General features: G+C 44.8%; 1 long non-coding RNA gene across 2 annotated transcripts; it reads right to left on the bottom strand.

Annotated features, from left to right (window-relative positions):
- Positions 1-15,739: 15,739 nt before the first annotated feature.
- On the bottom strand, positions 15,740-21,483 carry LOC107212368. 2 transcript variants are annotated; one of them, XR_001524439.2, is made up of 4 exons: positions 20,866-21,483; positions 20,361-20,510; positions 19,522-19,670; positions 15,740-15,826 (listed from the first exon to the last, which is right to left on the bottom strand). It is a non-coding gene; the product is annotated as an uncharacterized LOC107212368 (long non-coding RNA). The 2 variants fall into 2 exon arrangements; XR_004499798.1 differs by lacking the exon at positions 20,866-21,483 and having other exon boundaries at positions 20,361-20,859.
- Between the last annotated feature and the right edge of the window lie 61 nt (positions 21,484-21,544).

The following is a 21,544-nucleotide window of genomic DNA, read 5'->3' as shown; positions in this document are numbered from 1 at the left end:
TTCAGTTACATTATGGCAATCTCCTCCTCCTTGAACTTGATGGCAGCTTGGGCTTGCAGGAACAGCTGCCTCCAGAGATGTTTGGGAGGAAAAAAAAGGGAATTCTGAGCTCTTTTCGTCTCTTCTAAGAGATTCAACTCGGCCTTCCCCCCCTCCAAAACAAAGAGGATGTGGAAATGGGTGTTGAGTTTAAGACATGAGTGAATTGAAGCAAATCTGGCTTTAAAATCCGGGATTAAACACAAATATGGGAATTCATCAAATGTGGGTGAATATTAAGGGGAAATTCCACACTGTGCTTAAATGCCTTGTGAAGTACTCGATGCCTTCAGTTCCTCCAAGCAGTTGTAAAAAACCCAAAATCCAGGATCCTCATCCCATGGAGAGGGTGGAAAGATGAAGGAAATCGAGGTATTGGATGCCAAGGAAGTGAGCCTGCTCTGTTCTTTACCTTTAGTTTGGGATGCCACTGCAAAAGGCCAGAAAATGCCATTTTCAGGAGAAATTGGAAAGAGCAAAGTTACAGATTTTCCTATGGCTGCCAACCATCCTTTAGGCTTTATTAGAACTCATTTTTTTTTGATTTCCAACGGGAATATTTATGGAAAAAAAAAGAAGAAATTTCTTCTTCTCGATGCAATCATATGGAAAGGCTGCTTCTTTTTAATGAAACCGCCTAGCCAGTGTCATTTTCTTGATAGATGAATATAAAATGTATTTAGATGTGTTTATAGATAGATTTAAACCCTGAAGGCAAGGCTTGGTTGTGTAGTTTGACATCAAGAAGATTAAAATCCACTCTGCAACCTCTTACCAAGAGAAATAATCTCTATTTAGCTGAAACAGCTGCTCCGGGCTTGAAGGCAACAAGGCCTTGAGAACTTTCTGATTCCTTAAAAATTTATTCACATCCCTGATTTTTCACTCCCGGATTTGGGCTCATTCAACTCTCCTTTTGTGAGGGATTTCAGTGATGTTTTTGTGCTGTTTCAGCCCATTCTGACAATCCTAAACAGGTCCCTCTCCAAGGCTCTTTCTCAGGGTCTCTGGATTATTTTTTTGCACGTTTTTCCTGCAGGTTTTTTTGTGGGTTTTTTTTTTTTGTTTTGTTTTGTGGTTTTTTTCCCACACATCTGTTTTCCAATCTGGAGCCCAGAATGGGATCAATCTGCCCAACACTCACCAGGAATGTACATCATAAAAAAGACAGAGGCCACATTGCAGGCGAGCCGTCAGCACGGCGCAGTGACCGATATATAAAATATCGACCTGGGCTGCAGAGAGCCCAGCCTCATCTGGGCTCTTTTATGAGCTGTTGCTCCCAAAATTCAACCCCCCAAAATAAAAGCTGTGGTCAGTGATGGTCCACGCTCACAGAATATCAGGGAGGTGGCTGTGAATGTGCACTTTAAATACAGAAGTTGAGGATAAAAATCAGTCCAGGGAAAGGATTTGGAATTGGATCAGCTCAGAACATTCTGGAATTCTGTGGGAAATGGTGAAAGTAGGAAGCCTTTGGGAGGATATCATTAAATATCATTTCTTTGCATTTAAAAACCTCTTTATCATATTTTTGATTAACAAGGGACTCAAAATTCATCAGCAATCTCTTGGGACAGAACTTTAGTGCAGCTTTGGCTTTGTTAATATTTTGCACTTTGGGTTTGCTGGCTCTGTCGGTGTTTTCCATGTGTTTTATTCCCGAGTTTTGGCAAGGACTGGGCAGTGCCGTGGGGTTGTGTTTAGTCTGTTGTAGGGTAGGGCTGGGATCCGTCTTTGCTCCCCTTCCCTTCCCGTTCCGCCGCGCTGGCGGAACCGTAAACGAGGATTCCAAACGATGCTGCTGCTTCCCCGGACACCCAGGGAGCTGAGTGGGCCGGGCAGGAGGTTTCTGGCTTCTTGCAAATATTTCTGGAAATTTATTCTGTAGGTAAAGAACAAATATACCCAGAGAGCCACTGCCCCTTCCAGCGAAGACTCCTTAAATTCACTTCATGTTTCTCCCACCACAGGATTTCCCTGGTTTTGCTACTGATGAAAATATTTCATCTAAAAGCAGGAGAACGTCCTTCCCTTGTCCAATCAGCTGCTGCTTTATATCAAACTAGAGATTAAATCTAAAATCAGGGGAATAATTGTTCTTTTTTTCATGCTGAGCTGTTGTCCTGCAAATGTCTGAGGTGCAAAATTTGGATCTCCATCCATTCGACACTTCCAGAACTCATTTTGTCAGCAGTCATGGAAATAAAAGATCAAATCTGCTACTGAATATCGGTAAAAGAAAACACAATTTAAATGGAAAGACCCAATTCTATCAGGCCTGAATTTCTCAGGGTTCAAGCAGACAGAAAATTGATGTTATTCCTGTCCAGGAACTGGCCAAAACCAGAAGGAATCAAAAAGTCCTGCACTTTTCTTAGCAACCCAAACTGAACCAGAGACAAATAACGGGCAACTTTCACCTTCACATCTTTCGTGGAGGGTGGATTTGGCCTTTCCAAATTATAGCAAAGCTTTGAGAGCCTACATGGAATAATTCAGAGAAGAAATTGGGCCCAACCATCACCAGAGCAGTGAGAAAACAAACACAAGTGGATTAACATAATTGCTTAATCAACAGCATTCACTGAAGGGCCTGCAAGTGTGTGGAATTAATCATCTCATTGTGAGGAGCATTATGAGTAATGAACATAATGAGAACTTTGCACAGCTGGCAACTATTTTAATCCATTAACCAGCAAAATAAACAACTCTAGAAAAACAACATTTCATCTTATTTTTTACTGTATAAGCAGGCCTGATAGTGAATATTGGGGTTAATTAGAGGAATTAAAGGGAGAATCATCTTCCAAACCTTCTTCCTGCCTGGCTATGAATGACAACTGCCTCCACAAGGATATTTCCCTCAGTCATAATTAATGGATTCTGCGTTTCCCTGGTGATTTTAAGTTTTTGGTGGAATCTTTGGTGGAAGTTTTGGTGGGATTCTAACTGGGAATGCTGCAGGAAATATTCTGGGTGTTGACAGTCTACACCCAAATCCTTTAATTAGGCACGAGGGTGCAGGCCATTGCCAAGGCTTGGGGACCATCTTTATTCCCTGGTACAAAGCTGGTGGTTTCCACCTTGACCCTCCTGAAAGGCTGAAGGTGAATCTGGGATGTTTCAGGCACTGAGGAGCAGTTTGTGGGGATAAGGAAATCCCTGGGGGAAAATAAACCAGAATTCCAAATGCCTCAGGAGATGAACATCTGAAAACGAATCGGATATATTTTGTTTTTGTCTCCAAGCTTTGGGGTCACTTTGGGTTCCACAAACCCTCCTCTCACCCCAGCTGGGCCTGGGGAGGTCCTGCTTGATTTGGCTGAGCCCAAAGGGCTGGGATTTATGGTGCTGTTTTCCAAAGGCTGATGTCTTCCAAGGAAATATTTATCCACAGCCATCGCTGACCTGTGATGACTCAATCAATCGCAGGCTGGCAGGAAAAACCAACTTACACCCAGGGATTTGGGAGACAAAGTGCTCCCTCCTGGCTCCAGCCAATCCATCTCTGCTCCAGTGCAAGGGTCACTGCTGGAGAGCCAGGCAACAGCACCTTCCCTCTTCCAGCTGGCCAAAGCTTCCCAAATTCCTTAGGAATGGCAAATTTAGGGATGCATGAAGCACCTATAACACCACCTCCGTGTTTTTTCAAGCACGATTTTCTCCTTTAAGAACAGAAAAATGAAGAAAGAACTTGGAATAAAGCAAATAATCCTCAGCGTGTTCTGAGGTTTGGCAAGGAGAGCCAAGGGAAGCTCCTTATCTGTGGCCATCCTCCTCCAAATCCAGGCTGTCTCCTCCCTGCCCTGGGTTAAATGCTGCAAAAATCCTCTCCAAACTGATAAGGGAAATGTCAGCAGGCTCTTCCCCCCTTCCTGAAGTGGGATGTTCAGACAGGGATGTGATCCAGCCTGGAAGTGCTTGAGGGAAAGTACTTAATGCACGAGCTTTGAAAGAAAACAGAATTACAGCGTGATCACTGCAGATTTCTTCTTTGGCTGTTGAAATCAGGAAGGAAGAAAGGAGTTTTCTTCTTGGGGAACAGTTGGCAAAAATAATAGAAAATAAATAAACAGATAACCAAAATAACCAGAAGACTAAAGATTTTTCTCAGCAACCAATACTAACTCTTAATAAAAATATTAATTTTAGAGAATTTTTCCACTATTTCTCCTGTTGGAGACAGGATAAGAGGGGGTATTTTCTCAGGACACATTTATGGCTATTATGATTAATCTTCATAAAGATTTGGATAATCAAATCACCAGGAGAATAAATTTAAGCTTATAAGCTTGATATTGTCTACAAATGGACTTCTGTGTTTTAAAACCAGCATAAAACGAAGGAATAAAGAAAGCTGGTAGAATTATGGAGTCCTTCAGGTTGGAAAAGCCCTCTCTGACTGGAAAGGCAAGGCCAGATTTTTCTCCTTATGAAGGTTTTAATTAAACAAGGATATATTGAATTTCAATGTCAGACTCTTTTGGTAAGAGGGCATCAAGTAAATGATGAGATGAGATCAGGGGTATGGAAAGTGCAGTTATTGGGCAGGTAAAAGGTTTTTGGTCAGAGTAAGAAGTTTTCCTGGTCTTCCTAAAAATCCAAGGCAAAAATACCTCCAGTTTATAGAAGAGCTTGCTATCAGCGAGGATTTTGAATATTTTATTTTGAAAACAGGCCTGTTAAGGTACCTTGTTTACAACCCCATGGTTTATCCTGTTCCATGAAAAGGAAAATTCCAAGGAGCCAAATTACAAACCTGGCATTTGTTGTATCTTTTTTCCATTTCCAAAATGCTGCACACTTGTCAAGGAGCGTTTTTCAAGCATTGCTTGTGATGGGGAATGAGGTCTAAAAACTGAACTCAGATCTTTTTATTTCAATTGTTTGGTTTACCACTTTCTCCAAGCCCCCTTGGCATCTCCACAGCCACCGGTGCGAGCTGTGCCAGAGAGCCGAGTCAGATCCCAGAGGAACTGGGAAAGCCCTGGCTCAGGACGACTCCGATTTCACTCTTTTTCTGAAAGAGAAGGCCCCAAAACTTCTTTCCTTCTGCTGGGCCAAACCAGCAAACAGCCCATGGATGGATCTGGAGGCTGCAGGACCAGGTTCAAACCCCTCTGGTTTCTGTGAATTCCGAGTGCTCCTTCCCAGGACGCTTTCCCAGACCCAGCTATTTGGGATCGGCACATCCATGACAGGAGATCACTGCCAAGACTGGGGTATTTTCTTCAGATGGTCCTGCAGGGCTGAGGTTTGTTCAGGATCTGGTTGTCCTCTGATAAGCAGGAAGAGGCTGAGCTGCTCCTGGTTCCTCCTGTGATCCCTCCTCCCATCCGAAATCCTCGTGTTCTGCTTTGGCCCTGTTCAACACTGGGAATAGGAGTTTGGGACATTCCTAAAGGCATTTATGGATTCACTGCAGGGAAGCTGTTCCAGTACCCCCAGAGACACCCTCAGGACATGTTCTGGAGGCAGAGGACCCCTGGGAATTGTTGGTGGAGTAACTTGAGAGAAAATCGTGCTTTTTTCTAAAATTTTCTCTTAAGAAAAAGCCCAGTTTTGAAGATTTTCTCAAATCCCCGATTCGAGCTGGTTTTGGGGTGGATCACAAAGGAACCTTTCCCCCATGGCACATCCCAAAGACATCCCTGAGTGCTCAGGAGCCTCTGGCAGATGTGTTTATCCGAGCCCAACCGTGCAGAGCTTCCCTCCCGCTGCCCTCCGCGGATTCCTCACGCGGAGTTTTCTGCACGGCTGCCCTTCCTCGTAAACCTCTGGAACAAAAAGCCTCCCCAGCATTTTTTACCCCCTTCCTTTTATTTTTTTCCCCTTCCTCCACCAGGATTTGGGGCTTTATCTCAAGTGCTGGGGCTGTGCCTGCTGAGGCCTCTCAGAAGGCTCTTTCTGGCCCACGTTCCCGTTGGTTCAAACACGTCCCCGCCTTTGAGCCTTTGAGCTGAGGGCGGAGATGAAGTCAATAAGTAAAATATGAAAATAAATAAAACTCCAGTTCAAACAAACCACTTGCCTCAGTAAATAGCTCCTGGCCCCTTCTCAGGGCTGGCCAGCAAATCATCTGGGCTATCTTGTTTTCCAACAGCTCGAAGGCCTTCAAAGCTTACCTTGTTTTGGAGCACTTAATTCAGCTGGAGGAGAAGTGATTCAGATATTGTTGTGTATCCATGATTCATGATGGCTCTGCTGCAAAATGAAAGCTAAGGAGTCTAATCAATAAAATTATTGAGTCGCTTTGAACTAGTTCCAGGTCAATTTTTCTTGGCAATTTTTGCACTTCCTGAATTATACCGACCCAAAGCATGAATAATGATCTAAAATTACACAATATACAGAAACCATCTGTTAGATAGACACGGGCAGGGTGATGTCATTGGGCCACTTCTAATCTGGAGCCTTGGATGTTGCCAGTGATGATGTCACGGGCTTGGCAACCCAAGGGGTGAGTTGGTAAAGCACAAGCAGCAATGTGATTTCTCCCCCTGGTTTTTATGGGAAGAATTGACTTGTGCTCATTATCTCCAGGAGAAATAGAAGTGCTGTGGGTTTGCATAATTTATCCTACCTGGAAGAGGGTGTGACTGGAACCAGAACCCACTGAGAGCCAGCTCATCAAGAGCCCAGAGCCAAAATGCCTTGGACTTGCCCGATGTTCCCATCCCGAGCTCCCAGGCCCTTGGACCGCTGGATTGAAGTGGCCAGGCTGGTGAGGTGTTTCACACCAGCCAGATGTGTCCAGGAGCAGCTGCCAGCTCCAGATGGGGCCTGGATGCTCTGCTTTAATTCCAGTGAAAACTCCACCAGGCCTCGTACGCCGGGTCAAGTCCAGCCCTGCTGAGGATTTCAGCAAAATTCTGAATTCTGGATTGGAATTCTTTCCCCATCCCAGTGATAACACAGGGTGAGCTGGAGCAAAGCTTATCCACCAGGAGTTTTATCAATATCCACTGGCGTTTGTTTCAAGGAAGGATTAAGGACTTCCACAGGGTGCAGAATCTTGGAATAACTTGTCCTCTCTTAAGGAATGAAGGTTGAAGTTTTCTGTCCCTTCCAGCTGTTGGTTGTTACCACCTTGACCTGTTGGGAATGCGCTTATTCCAATTGTTCTCCCTTCCTGAAGGTCAGGGATGGTGTCTCCCATCACCCACCTGGGCTTGGTCAAACAATGAACAAAAATTCAGTATTTTTGTCTCACCTTTACCATAATTAAACAGAAACCCGACTTCTTTGTGACTCCTAGAAGAGAATTTTTAATTTTCAGAACATAAAGAGCCATTAGTGGGTGGTGTTTCACCAAGTCTCCCAAGACAGGCTTGAAGAGGTCTGAGTTTCATTTAAACTTTGTATAAAATTTCACTTAATTCCTGCTTGTTTATCGGGACGTGTAATTTAATTGCTCTAAGTGACTGAAAATGTATTTCTAGTTGGATGGAAATCTGTAAACAATCTGGAATTCTTATTTTAACATCATTTTCATTCTGCCTTCAGCGTTTTGTAAGATAATCAAATGTTAGTTTTTTCTTTCTAAATGCAGTAGTCTCGTGAACATCACTTGAAAGGAAAATTCAGCCATGAAACCCCAAAGTTCAGCTTTCAAACCTGAAGCAGCCATTTCTGGCTTGCAAGGACAGCTTCACTTCAGCCCAAACACAATAAACTGCCCCTCAAAATGCTGATTGTGAGTGGAAAAAAAAAAGTCTGGAAGAGTTTTGGAATAGGTTGACTCAGAAATCATGGAATCATTTAGTTGGAAAAGACCTGGAAAAGAAGACTGAGTCAAATTGCTGAAAATTCAAACAGAAATGAGTTGCACAATTCTGTGTGCAACAGCTGGAATGAGATTTTGGAAATCTCTCCCTCTCCTATTTTCTCTAACAAAATCTTCTGTATTTCAGCCCTTTCGAGCACAAATAAGAGTTCACAGATGATAAAAATACATAATTTAACATGTAACAAATATAAATTTAATCAGCTTTATGTACAGGCATTCTGTCCTCTGAGATGCCAGAACATCTGAGGAATTTTTGTAGTCTTTTAATGCAGAAATTTTGGTGAGGGGAGAATCCAAATGGATCCCCTGATCCTACATTCAGGACTTTACGATGGAGATATTATAATGGAGATATTATAATGGAGATATTATAATGGAGATATCTCCAAATTAGCCATTAATTACAGCTGACTCTTAGAGCCAGCCATGGTATTTCCCATTTAAAAGGGCAAGGAAGAATTAAAAAAGCCACTCTTGGACCAGAAAAAAAAAAACCCACAAAAGCAGGGCTGCTTTCTTCCCTGAAAGAATCAAGATTTGGAATTTCTCAGCCAGTTTAGGAGTAAATTCCCCATTTCTGAGCTCCTGCTAAAGCCCAGGAGCACCCAAGCCCCGGGCTGGCCACTGAATCAAGGCTTTTGTTGAAGTCCTGTTGATGGAAATCTCTGCTCCCACTGCCCCGCGTGCTCCCTCGCCATGGCAACAGCACAGTTGATGCCTGCCCGCTGTTTTCCTTGGCAATCCATCAAAGGAGTCGGGAATGTGCGAGGTTTGGGGTAGCAGAGGCGGCCTGGGCTGCCACAGATCCGGGGGGCTTTGCTTTGGGAAGCTCCAGCCTTGGACAGCGAGGGTTTTCTCTCTTTTCCAGGATATTCCAGCAGGCAGGCGTTACAGGGTAGTGTTTGTCATGAATCCTGCTAAAAATAACCCCAAAACAGTGATTTTCTGTTTCATTTTAAACCTGAACAGTGGAAAAATGCTTGGGAAAAAAAAAATAAATATAAAAATCCTGGGTTTTGCTTCTGGAACTGCCCAGATCTTAAAGTTCCTGATTTCCACCCAATTCCCATCAGAGGATCAGTGCAGGGAATCCCACTGACAGAAATCCCATTGAGTTTTCATCCCAGAGCTCACATTCCCAGATTTCCCCCCAGTTCCCATCAGAGGATCAGTGCAGGGAATCCCACTGACAAAAATCCAATTGAGTTTTCATCCCAGAGCTCACATTCCCAGATTTCCCCCCAATTCCTATCAAAGTGAATCTCACTGATACAGACCCCCAAGGGATTTGGAATAACAAACCCTGTCCAGCACCTTTTGCATCCAAGGAAATTTTGACAAATGAAAATGCTGACAGAACAATTTTCCCTGACATTCCCAATTTTAGAGGTTGCTTTTGCTTGGATGGGATTAATGGGAAGGTTTCATCCATGACTGCCATGGAAGAAATCAAACTGTGCCCCTGCTTTTGTGTTCTTTCTGCAGTGGAATCAGACTGGAAAAGGACCTGGACCAGGGAGGAGGCCCAGATTTGTTTTAAAATCTGGCAAATGTGAAAGTCCTGCTTTAACAGCAATAGAATAAAAAATTCCCTGCCAAAAATGCCGTATATTTTAGGGATGCTGTCACTTTATTTGGGCCCCAAATTCAGGTTTTCTAAAAGGAAAGGAGAAAAGCAAAATGGGGTTATTTACAAGGTAAAATTGTGACTTTTATCAAATATTTAAACTCATATCTACAACAGCTTCTCCTTCACTCACCTGTGTGTGAATAAACCCCGTTTGTTCAGTGGGGTTGCTCAGGTAGGTGAAGTTTAGGTTTTATATATTCAGCCCCAGTGTTTCAGTGCTAAGTAGGAGTGAATTTCATCCCAAAAAGTGTGTTACAAATAATAATTCAGAATGCCAGGCCGATGGATACTCCTGATTGCCGGCATTTGAATCATTCTGATGTCCTCAGCACCGACACAGCCCTGGGTGTTAAAATGCTGCCCAGATAATCGGATATTGATTAATTAAAACAACCCCCTCCTCTGCAAATTAAAGATCATTTCACTCAATTCCTCCTAATAGACACAGCACCATTATTCTCATTTTTTTTCCCCCTTCCTCTTTTCAAAGCACTTTTGATGCTCCTGATTTCTACCACCCAGAAAAATGGGTGAAAACGCTCATCTTAATTTCCCTTTTTTTTTGGAGGAGGAGGGGAGACAAATCTCCATCTCTAAATCTGCAACCCATTCGGGACTTCAAATGCTTCACTTATCTGGTATTGTAAACTCGGGGCTGTGGAGTAATACTCACCAGACAAGTCATAAATCATGAGCAGAGACAGGTGCAATAAATACCAGTGTCAGAAAGTTACAAAGTAAAATTATATTGTTTTGACAAGATGTCCAGATGCGTTGACAACGGAGCGAGTAAATGGGCTCGCTCTGAGAGGCTCTATTAGTGCAGGGGAGGGAGGAAAAACCCAAAAAACCCAAGAAAAATAACCCAAAAGCTTAAAGGCTTATCAGGAAAACGATGTAACTACTGCAAAACACCTATGAGTACATTCATTTTCTGGGGGACTCTTCCTCTTCTCTCCCCAGTTCTTCAATTGAGAGCATCTCAGAAAAAAAACAAACAAACAAAAACAACAGAATAACCCAAATATTTCTGGGGTTTGGTTTGCTGTTTTAGGGTGAACAGTGATTGACAAAGAATAATTCTCTTTTTTTGCACTGCATCATGTCCACTTAGAAACTGCCTGGCTGGGTTTTCCTGTGGTTTGAGCAGCTTTGATGTATTTAATGCTCCTGCTCCTCCTCACCTGAGGTTTTTACATTAAAATATCTGGGACAGGAGCCCCAGTTAGCTCCTTCTCTCTGCTGGAGAGTTCTGACATGTGCACAAGTATCTTCCTGAACAGACTTTAAGTTTTATGTTAATATGTGGCTCCTGTGATTTTCTGAATTAGGCCAGAAGGTTCAGCCATTTCCAGTTGCAAATTTTGAGCAATTTGTCCACGATCAGACAGAGTTGAAGACAGAAAGAACAACTTTCCACCCAACCAATTCCCCCAGCCATGAGCCCACCCCCAATTCCTTGTTTGCACACAATTCTTCAAGATTCTGTTTTTTTTTTTTTATTTTTTATTTTTACTTCAATGCATTTAGCTGAACCCTTTGAGATGTTTCCAGCAGAACATTCTTGCTGAATTCTACTTTTGGAATTAACCTCAGGCCTGGATTTTTTTTCTCATTTTTTCTGCCTGGGTTTTAAATCCTTGGGAGCAGAATTCTGTTTGGGGAAGAGATGAGCACTAAAAGTCTTCCCAGTAGTGTGATAATGAGAGGAAATAATGTAAGGATATCTCACCAAATGAGATTAGAATGTGTTGTGTCACTGAACCAACAGAGCTGACCCTCCTCAGAAATTTTGTGTGTTAAACCAAGGGAATCATGGAATGCTTTGGGCTGGGAGGGACCTTAAAACTCATTTTTTCCACCTCCTGCCATGGGCAGGGACACCTTCCACTACTCCAGGTTGCTCCAAACTCTCCTTGGACCTTCAGGGATTTTTGTAGCAGTACAGTTAATCTTTGCTCCATGGCCATGCCTTCCCAATTCCCCAAATTTAACCATTTCCCCCAACAAATCAGTGTCAGAATCTTAAAACGGAAAAAAATCTGGGTATCTCTGCCCAGGTGAAACTTTCACAATGTTCAGGAGAAAGTTGGACGATGCTTTTGGCTCCCAGACCAGGCTGTTCCATGGATGCTGTTGGATTTGGAGCTTTGGGCTGCCAGGCCAGGCATCAGCACCCCGTAAAAAAACCCAATATGTTTCTGTTGAAAGGAATGTGCTACCATAAATGAAGGCACTTGAAGGTCAAAGGTCACCGGGAGTAATTAGCCCAGGCCATTAAAGGAAGAATAAAAATCATGTTTTACAAGCTGATAGAAAAGAAAGTTGAAAATATGCCTTGGAGAGAAAAAAAATAAAAACCAACAAAAAGGCAGCACCACATGGTGGGGTGGGTGTTGTTCCTGTGCAAGAGGGCCATGCTCACATATATTTTCTTTATGAAAATCTGCTCCTGGCCCACTCTGAACACGTGCTCTGCTGAAAATTTGGGGAAAAACTCAACTCTCCTGCGCTGTGTATAATGTTTTAAAAGCTACCTTTAAATTGCTCGAGCCTTTTTATCATCGCATTATCTCCTTCCTCCATCTTAAAACCTGCTTGACGTTGGAAAAATACACAGAGTTTGACAGCCAGGCTGAAGTGAAATCCAAAGATATCCTTGGAAATCGTTGGCCATTTCCCAGCAGCTCTGGGGAGAGCTGCAAGGACGTTGTGTGAGCACAAAGAACCCACAAAGAGCCTGGCCCAGGAACCTGATGGATGAGTGACCCATTAAAGAGCCCCCCCTGGGCTCTGCCATTGCCCATTTTGCTAAAATGAAATCAAAAATGTTCAAGGCAACGCTGAAGTTGCTGAATTGGGTGAAGGGGAGAGAGATTTTTAGCACAAGTTGGAGGAAAATCCAGATGGAGGTGATGCCACAGCTCCACATTGCTCAGTGGTGCTCAGGAGTTGTGCAGAAGAATTTAAACATGGAAAGTAGAGTTATTTTTTATTTAGATTTTTTTTTTCTCTTAGAAATTGTGGCTATCCCATTCCTGGAAGTGTCTCAGGCCAGGCTGGATGGGTTTGGAGCAACCTGGGGTAGTGGAAGGTGTCCCTGACCATGGCAGGGAATGAGATGAGTTTTCAGGTCCTTTCCAACCCAAACCCGTGGCTCCAAGAGGATTTTCAGGACATTCCCTGTGTCAAGGATATCCAAAGCAGTTTTTGTTCCAAAGGATTCCAAGCACTGGGAATAACCCTGCCTTCACCACTGACATCCTGGAAACCTCAGTAAAAAACCAAAAAACCTTTTTGATTCCCCAAGTCCTGTCACGAATGACTCTGATCCGAGAGCCTCAAAACAGTTATCACCACAAAAATCCTTCCAGTTACCCCCAGCCATTTCAGGAACCAACTCCAAACAATTTGCTTTTCACCCACTTCCTCCCCATCCCACCCCAAACCAGTGAATATCCACGAGCTGGACGAGGAGAGGGGCTCCCCACGATAACACCTCGTGGTAATCAGCTCTGAGATGGTTTCCAGCTCTTCCTGAGCCCCCACTGCTCAGAGGAGCCCTGTCAGCAGCAATTATCACCACGTTCTTGCAGAAGAAAAGGGACCTACTTAAATTATTTGCCTCTCTGGCGTTCCCAGATCCTCCTTCAGAATGAAAAATGCCATTCCCACAGGGATGGGGCACTCCAGGAGCATCCATTGAGCCTTGGCTCTGTGGCACAGAACTTGGTGTGCCAGGAGCAGGAGGTGGGATGGCAAAATTCATCTGCTGGGTTGGGATGGGGAATAAACAGCTCTGGAGCTGCTCTGCCCTTGGGTGTGCTGCCCTTTGTGCTGTTGAATGGCTCTTCCTCATGTTCAAAATGAGGCTAAAAGCGCAGATTTTGATAAAATGCTGTTGGCAGCATGTTCTGGTGAAATTTCTGTCTCTTTGGTGGCAGAGATTTTGATAGAATGCTGTTTTCAACGTTTTCTGGTAAAACCCCTCTGATTTAGAAGAGCAGATTTTGATAAAGTGCTGGTTTCAACATTTTCTGGTGAAATCTCTCTGCCTTGGACTGCTCCAATTTTATGCCAGGATTGGTTTCCCTTCACCAGGGATTCCTCCGTGCTCAGTTATTTCCAGAGCTGTGTCTCCACTTTGTGCTGCTCCATCCTGCATCCTTAATTTTGGATTTAAATTGGCAAAACCCTGGTTTTTTGTGGGGTCTCTTTTCTCCTCGCTTTTACCTCCAGTGCATTCAATGACCCCACATCCACACCTCACCTTCAGCACCCCCTTTTTTCCTGGGGGTGCTCCCAAACTCCCTCAGATCCCACAAATCCTTGGAAGCTTCATCCCCAAGCCTGCAATTCCCCACAGGACACTTAGACATTTGCTTTTAATCTGGACCCCGAGTTTGTAATGAATTCTGTAAACATAATCACGAGGCCTTTCCTAAAGGGAAGCACTCCCAAATCCCAGCCATTTTTGCTGACACTTTTGACTCTGGGCTTGATCTTTGCCCAGGTTGCCAAATAAAAAGGGCAGAGGGCAGAGTTGAAAAGCGGCCGTTTACCCCTCGGATTATTGAAAATCAAAACCCGGCGGAAACGCTCCGGAGGAATTGGAGGAAACTCCTGCCCCCCTGCTCCCCCAGGAAGGATGTCATTATATTGTTTTCTAAGGTTAGGTCTGTTTATAGAAATAAACACTTGAGTGAAAACAGGCATGAAATGCTAGAAAGGCAGAAATGCACGGGAGCTGCTCCAGCACCACCAGCACGGCTCAGGACAAGCAATTCCCAAAGTTCAAGCCCCTCTTCTCCACCAAAATCTCTTTTCATACACGTAATTTATTAATGATTTACCTGGGCACTGATAGAGGTCCCTGTGTGTGCCTTTGGTGATGCTTTATATCGATTATTTTTTATTTCACTGATTTCTCCTCAAGGCCTTGCACAATCCAACACGACAATAAGAACAATTCCCATGTCCTCTTTGCAGACCTAATTATTCAGTGGAGGTTTTAATGATCAGATATCAGTAATTAGTGTGATCAGCTCCCATTTAAGGCCTTGGATGTGAAGCTTTCTAAATTACAACTAAGCCAAGATTGTTCATGAATTTATGCTCCCAAACCACATTTCCCTGCTTAGCTTGAGCTCCAAGCTTCTCCAAACACAATTTTTATGTGTCTTCACCTGTGACTGGGAAGAGCTGGAAGATCCTGGAATGGATCTCATTTCTTATCTTCACATCTCCAATTTAAATTTTTTCACTGCATTTTCCCCCTCCCTCCCACGTGTCCCACTTCCATTCACTTGTTGTTTATTGACCAATACAGAGCTTCCTTTTTGAAGTTTTTTAAATTTAATTGATTTTCCAACAACTTCCTGTTTTTTTTTCTCCTTTCTCTTCCTTCCTTTCCATTTATTTTCCATTTTTCCATTTTTTTTTCATCCACATTTCCATTTTTTTTGTCACATCTGGGACGTGCAGCCACCACTTTGGATTTCTGGCACTTCCCACCCCATTTCTGCACTCCTCCACTCTCCTCAAGCTCAAGTTTTTAGCTCTGGGTGTTGTTCCCACCTCTCTTCCTGTTCGTATTAAGAAGCAGGAATAGGTTGAATGATTCTACATGGACAATAAACCCAAAAAAAGCCCCAAACCCTGGTGTTACGTAGAAACAGGAGCACGTGGGGGAGTCCATAAATCATTCTTCCTGCCACATCTGTTTTTATTTTGAAGTTTATCAGCGCGCTCGGTCACAACGGGGATTTTGGGGGATAGGGGAAGGAGGAGGAGGGCCCCGCCGCAATATTAATCTCCCAAAGTGCCTTCCAGAACATCAGAGGACAGGAGGGAAAGAAAGGCTTTTAGCTGGTTTCTGCTTTTCCTTCCTTAAGGCTGCAGATAAAGCTTGGCTGCCCACGGCGCGCGGGGCTGAAAAGGGCGATTCATGGATTCCCGTTATCAGCGCTCCGCCGGGAGAGCCCTCGCGGGGACCTGGCGCGGGTGGCAGATAAGACAAGCCCCAAACTGATACCTGCTGAGACAAAAACGGGCTGTGCCCCCCTCTGCCTGCCCCGCCGGGAGCGCGGGTGGGCATCTCCAGAGAGACACTGGCAGCGATAAGCTCTGCTCTGTTCCAGGGGAGAGGGAAGGGGGCACGGAGAGCTGGAGCCGCTCCCGGAGCTTGGAGTAACCTCGTGGCTCCCTCCCCTCTGATACAGATGAGATTTGCTTGACATCTTCTTCCATCCTGCTTTTGGGGTTGTTACTTCCGGCCGGTTCGGGTTTCCAAGGTCTCCGCGGGGATTTGCGCCGATCGGTCCGAGCACACGTTGTCTTCCTTCTTTTGTCGTTTTCGAGGCGCCCTGCGTTTCACAGAGGAAATGTTTGTAAGCCAGGCTCAATAGAAACATCACCAGAATGCTCTTTTCCACATGAAATCCTCGGTTTTGGAAGTGCATTTCAAACACTTGGGTGTTCTGGTAAATTTGAGTGTCTCCCCGCAAAGGCCAGAGCAATGAAGGAATAAAAAAAGAAAGAACTTGAATTTTTAAATAAATTGAACTAATAATAATTATATTTTATTTCCATCACACATTAAAAACTTTTTCTGTTTTTTTCCTGTGAGGGTGGTGAGGCCCTGGCCCAGGTTGCCCATTTTTAGGCACCCTGACTACAAAATGTCCCCTCTGAAGCTTCCCTGTGCTATTGAAGTCTGAGTCTTTTCCAAAGTGATCTCAGTCAATATCTTTATTATCTCAACACCACAATATTTCCCTTTTCTTCCAGAAACATCCACTTATTCTAACTCCAGACTAAAGCTCAGTTTTGAGCCTGTTCTCCATCTCAAGTAGGTCCAATCTTTAAAAGCCATGTATTTCTCCTATCATTTTGGGATGGGAGAAATCCCTCATTTCCATCTTTGGTTGGGAGGATGGGGATGTTTGGGTGATTTAAATCTTCACCTGATGAGCCCAAACTGGTGTCCAGGGCTGAGATGAGCTGGGCAGCCCTCACAAGCAGGGTCTGTGACATGTTGGGAGTGTCACATTTAGGAGCAGTGGGACTTTTATTCCCCTCTGGATGTCAAACAGGATTAGAGGCTTTGGAGTGAGCAGGGCTACCTAAACCCGGGGGCCAGGCAAAGTTAAGGGAATAAAAAGCAGTTCTGTTGATGGAAGGGCCTTCAGGGACATTTCAGGCAGATGAAGCCCACCCAAAATGGATGAGGGCTCACGGGTTTCACACTTTTATAAGTTGGGTCCATTTCCATCTTGGGGGTTCATCTCCCAATTCCAGCTCCAGGGAATGAAGTCATTTCCCCCAAGTTTGCTGCCCCCAACTCCCTTTTGTTTGCATCTCTCGGGGCCTGAGTGAGGTGTCCTTGATTGCCAGGCCTGGAGAGGAATTGTTGTGTCTGAGGCAAATGGGGAAGCAGCAGCTGGCACTGTGTGTGGAGTTTGGAGTTATCCACTGAAGAGCTGCAGGATCACAAATAGATGGGAAATACAAAAGCTGAAACCCTGAGGCATCAAGAGCTGTGAGGGGGGGAATGTGCTCCGAGGCCTGATGTGTGTTACAAACAGGGATTTTGGAAACTCACGGGTATCACCTCCTTCAGACGGTGCAATGGGCTGGGTTCCCAATTCAGACCTGTGAGTGAAGGGCAATATTTGCCTTGAAAGGGACTCCCTGATGCCAGCCAGACAGGAGGGAGGGAATGATGTGGTTCAGATGGAGCTGGAGGAGGAGATTTGGGCTGGAGCTGCCCCCTCTCAGCGCTCCAGCCCCAGCCTGAACAGAGCCACTCATGCACAGAACGTCATTCTTGGCTTGCTTCTGGTTGGAATTCGTTTGGGGGCTGAGTTTTTTGTGTCTTTTTTCTCCAGTTCTGTGTCCAGTGCCTAAAGTGGGATTGCAAGGAGGCTGGAGAAGGATTTTTACAAGGCCTGGAAGGATAGAACACAGGGAATGGTTTCCCACAGACAGGGAACAGGCATAGATGGGATATTGGAGAAAAATTCTTCCCTGTGAGGGTGAGGAGGGGCTGGGATGGAATTCCCAGAGCAGCTGGGGCTGCCCCTGGATCCCTGGAAGTGCCCAAGGACAGGCTGGACAGGGCCTGCAGCAACCTGGGACAGTGGAAGGTGACCCTGCCCATGTCAGGGATGGCACTGGGTGATCTTTCTGGTCCATCCCACCCCAGATCATTCCAGAATTCCATGAAATTCTTCTCAGAAAGATCTCCCTCTAAAGTGGCAGCAGACATGGCCCATCCCACCCTTCCTCCTCCTCTGGACTGTGTCACTGCCTCCAGAATTCCCTGGAAAAGGTCTGGATGAGGGCAGGAGCTCCCACAGCTTGGAGACACCTCAACTCACAGGGGAGGCTGCTGAAGCTGATCTTGACCTTGCCCAATTTTCCTTATTTTTAGTCTTTTTAGGACCATAAATCCCATGGGACCTGCTGGGAATTCTCCTCTGCTGCTTTCCTCACCTTTCTGATGCTGGAAATTCCCAGGATTGACCTTGCAACTTTTTTCTGGTTTGGATTCACGTTCTGAAATGGGAATTTGGGATGAAGGTGGGGGAAAAAATAAGGCAAAAAAGCCAAGTTTCATCTGTCAGCTCAGTGTCACAGGGATTTTTCTGGTTAGAGAGTCCTTCCCTGCAAAGCTGATTCCAGGTTTTTCGCTCTGGAAATCAATCTGTGTTCAAAGACAACCAAAGTCTGAATAAAATCGAGTTCAAGTGGAATCTAGATTATTATATCCTGCTTCAGATCTGTGACTAAATGAACAAAAACAAGGCATGAAAGTTTTCATTTAAAAAACCGACACCAAAACAGATCCAAAACAGATCTGGAATTCCTGTAAAGGCATCAGAGCTGAGGCTATTTTCCCCCAATTAATTTGTCCAACATCCATGTGCTCTCCTTCTCCATTCCAGCTGCCTTTTGTGCAGCAAATCCCTGCAATCCCCTCTCCAAAGTGCTGTTTACACAGCCCATGTTGACTTAGCACTTGAATTGCTCGTCTCATTTCCCTGATTCATGGGCCAGGAGGATGCTGCGCTCTTGATTTGTAGCCCAATTGATATTTTGCTTGCCCTGGGGCTACCACGACTGCTGGGGCCTGTTTTCCACGGAGTGATTAGTCCTGACAGCTGCAGCACACAATTACCTTGCCAGGCTCCCCTGAAATGCTTGGGCTGGAGCTGTCCTTCCCCAAGGAAATCCTGGGATGTGGGGCTGGAAAGCTGAGTCCCAAAAGATGGACTGGGAGATGTGGGCAAAAATGAAATTAAAGTTAAACCAGGGAGAGATTTGCTTTACTCAAACCTCATGCACTGATTTATTATGAATTTGTTTCTATTTATTCTTAACTGCTTTCTCTTTATTATAAATTTATTTCTCTTTATTATTATTTTTTTTTCTCAATTCCACTCAATAACCAAAATCCAATCCCCTAAATTATTCCCTTCTGTTGTATCAGCAGAAAATTCCTTCAAGCATTTGTTTACAATCACCAACTCTTGTTTCTTCCCATTAATTCCGTAACTTTCAGAGGAGTTCCATCATTTAACTTTCCTCCTGTCAATCAGACTTTTCTTTCAGCTGCTTTAAATAATCAGCTGCCTCCAGCTCCCAAACTCTGTGGTTTGGTTGGTTGGGGTTGGTTTTTTTTTTATAGATAACATTAACAAAGCTCTCCTGAGGAGCTGTTTACTGGAAACAGAGCAAATATCATGTTCCTTATGCAGACTACAAATGGCTAAAATAAAAATAAACAGAATTTCCTAGGACAGGATGCTGGAGAGGGGATTGATTCCTTAATGAAAACATCCCAACAGGTTCCTTGCATATCAAGAAGTTCCTTTTAAAGGAGAAAGTGGTGTTCAAAATCTGAGCTGTGTGCAAAAGTTAATAATCACCCACTGATAATTTAGGAAAGTCACAAACTCCATGGATTTTTAGAATTCCCAGCCATTCTCAAGAGAGAATAAAAGCAACTCTTGGTGGGATCAAGTCCATTTCTCTAGGAGGGGGCTGCTGGGTTTACCTGTGATAGGGGATGATGGAGAATGATGGGGTCAGCACAAGTAAACCTGGAGCAGGGAGTCTCCAGGTCCCCAAAACTGATCCATGGCACCAACTGGAATTTCCAGATCCTCACGAGCTCCCCACTTCAATGTGCACCCCTAAAATTTACTTTAGGCAAAGGACAAAACAAAGACAAAAGAAAGGTTTGGCCTCCATAATCCACCGAAGCAAATGACAATGCAGACGAGCAGAATATATATTTTAATTAATTTTTGTGTAGCTAAACCCATAAAGATCCACCCTTTAACCCCCATTTTTTCTCCCATAGGCTGGCAAGAACTTTTGGAGCAGCAGGAGGAGGAGAGGGAGCTTTACTGGGGGGGTGGGGGGCGAGAGGCAAATCTCTTAATTAGCTGTTACCAAAACCCCTGAGCCATATGGCCACCATAAAAAGGGGATTTTAATACACTGCTCCATTTTATGTCATCAGTTGCAAGCCGTGGATTCACTCTCACCCCCAGAAACCCAGGACTGCACAGAAGAAAACTTCTGAAGTGAAAACACGGCCCATCTGTTGGCGATAGGGGCGAGCCGCGTACTCTCCCCATACATTTCTACATTTCCTGCATTGCATATGATTTCAAATATTTGCTCTTGGAACTGCAAGGTGTCCTACTGTCATAACAGTCAAGTTATTCATTAAGCTGTCAGCACCTCGGCGCATTGCTCCCACGCGGGGTCCAGCTCTGATTTTTCCATTCCCCCTCGGAGCACCCCCTCACTCATCGCCGCGCGCGGTTCCCCTCAGAACGGGTGCAACTGAGATCCTCACGTCAACAGATGTAAACCAAAGCCTACCTTCTCCACTGCCACGCTTCCAGCCCCCCAATTTCCGAGGGCACTAATGGATTTCGAGGGCCGGCTCGAATCTGCCAGGGTTTTGTTCCTATCGATGTGATGCAGTTCTTGGCACGCACTTCTGAGCCCGGGGCCGTGAAGTCTTAAAAGCTGAGAAGTCGAGCAAAACAAGGATCAACCAAAAGCAAGCCCGTGATTGATTCCCAGCGCCGGTGTTTGGGAGTGAAGCTGAGCAGATGGTTTACAACAGCAAAGCCAAGGCACCAAACTCACAGAGCTTTGCCTAAAATTGGGCTTTTGTGCTAAGCCTGACCCGCGGGCTGCCCACCGTCAGCACAGGGGGAGATCGTATTTGTCGCCACTCCAGTGGAATAAATAAAATAGGTCTGCAGGAGGCTGCTGAGGGTGACTTCATGCTGCTTGATTTCTGAGTTCAGTTCTTTTTGTGTGTTTATCAGGAGCCCAAAATGGAAAGCTGCCTTCTCACCAAGACTAAACATCATACCTGGCTTTTTTTTGGTAATTTGGGATGGTTAGGGATGACTGCACCCTGAGGAGGGAGCAGCTGAGAGATGATTCGCTTCTCTGATTTAATCTTGGCTTTGGTAGAAAGTTCAAACTCACAGAGTTTTACTGATGTTCAAAGGTGCCTTTGACCCCTCACATGATCCTGTCACTGCCCTCAGAGCAGGGATGTCACTGATCATGGGAAAGGACAGTCCAGGTGTTCCCAGCACAGCAGAACAGGCAAGGGGCTGGACCCTTCACCCTGGATAAGGGCAAAAATGCTCAAAAAAACGCTGTCTGTAGTTAGACTCTCCCCTAGCTGGGCTGTTTGAACCATTTCTCTCTCTTCCCCTGAATTTTTGCCTGTTTTTTCCCCCAGTTTTTGCCAGTTTCTCACTGCTGGGCTCAGACTGATGAGGCACAGACACCCAAATTTGATTGTCTTGCTCTGGGGTTTAACTCTGGCCTGCTTTCCTGCACTTCAAAGCCTGCAGTTGGACCAATTGATCATTTTAACTCCCTTCCCACTGCAGTTTTTTATTCCAGAATACAGAATTAGGATCAATTCTGTGTTCTATTTGCATCCAGCCATGGCAATCACATTGTGAGTGACACAACAGCAAGCAGGGGCTGCTTTGCCACGGCCAGGGGTGGCTCCCAAGGCATCAACCGCCCTT

This window comes from Parus major, chromosome 18 (genome assembly GCF_001522545.3).
Source record: "Parus major isolate Abel chromosome 18, Parus_major1.1, whole genome shotgun sequence".
In the NCBI taxonomy this organism is placed as follows: Eukaryota; Metazoa; Chordata; class Aves; order Passeriformes; family Paridae; genus Parus; species Parus major.
Note: the sequence above shows the minus strand (reverse complement) of the source record. Positions and strands in the feature narration are given on the sequence as shown.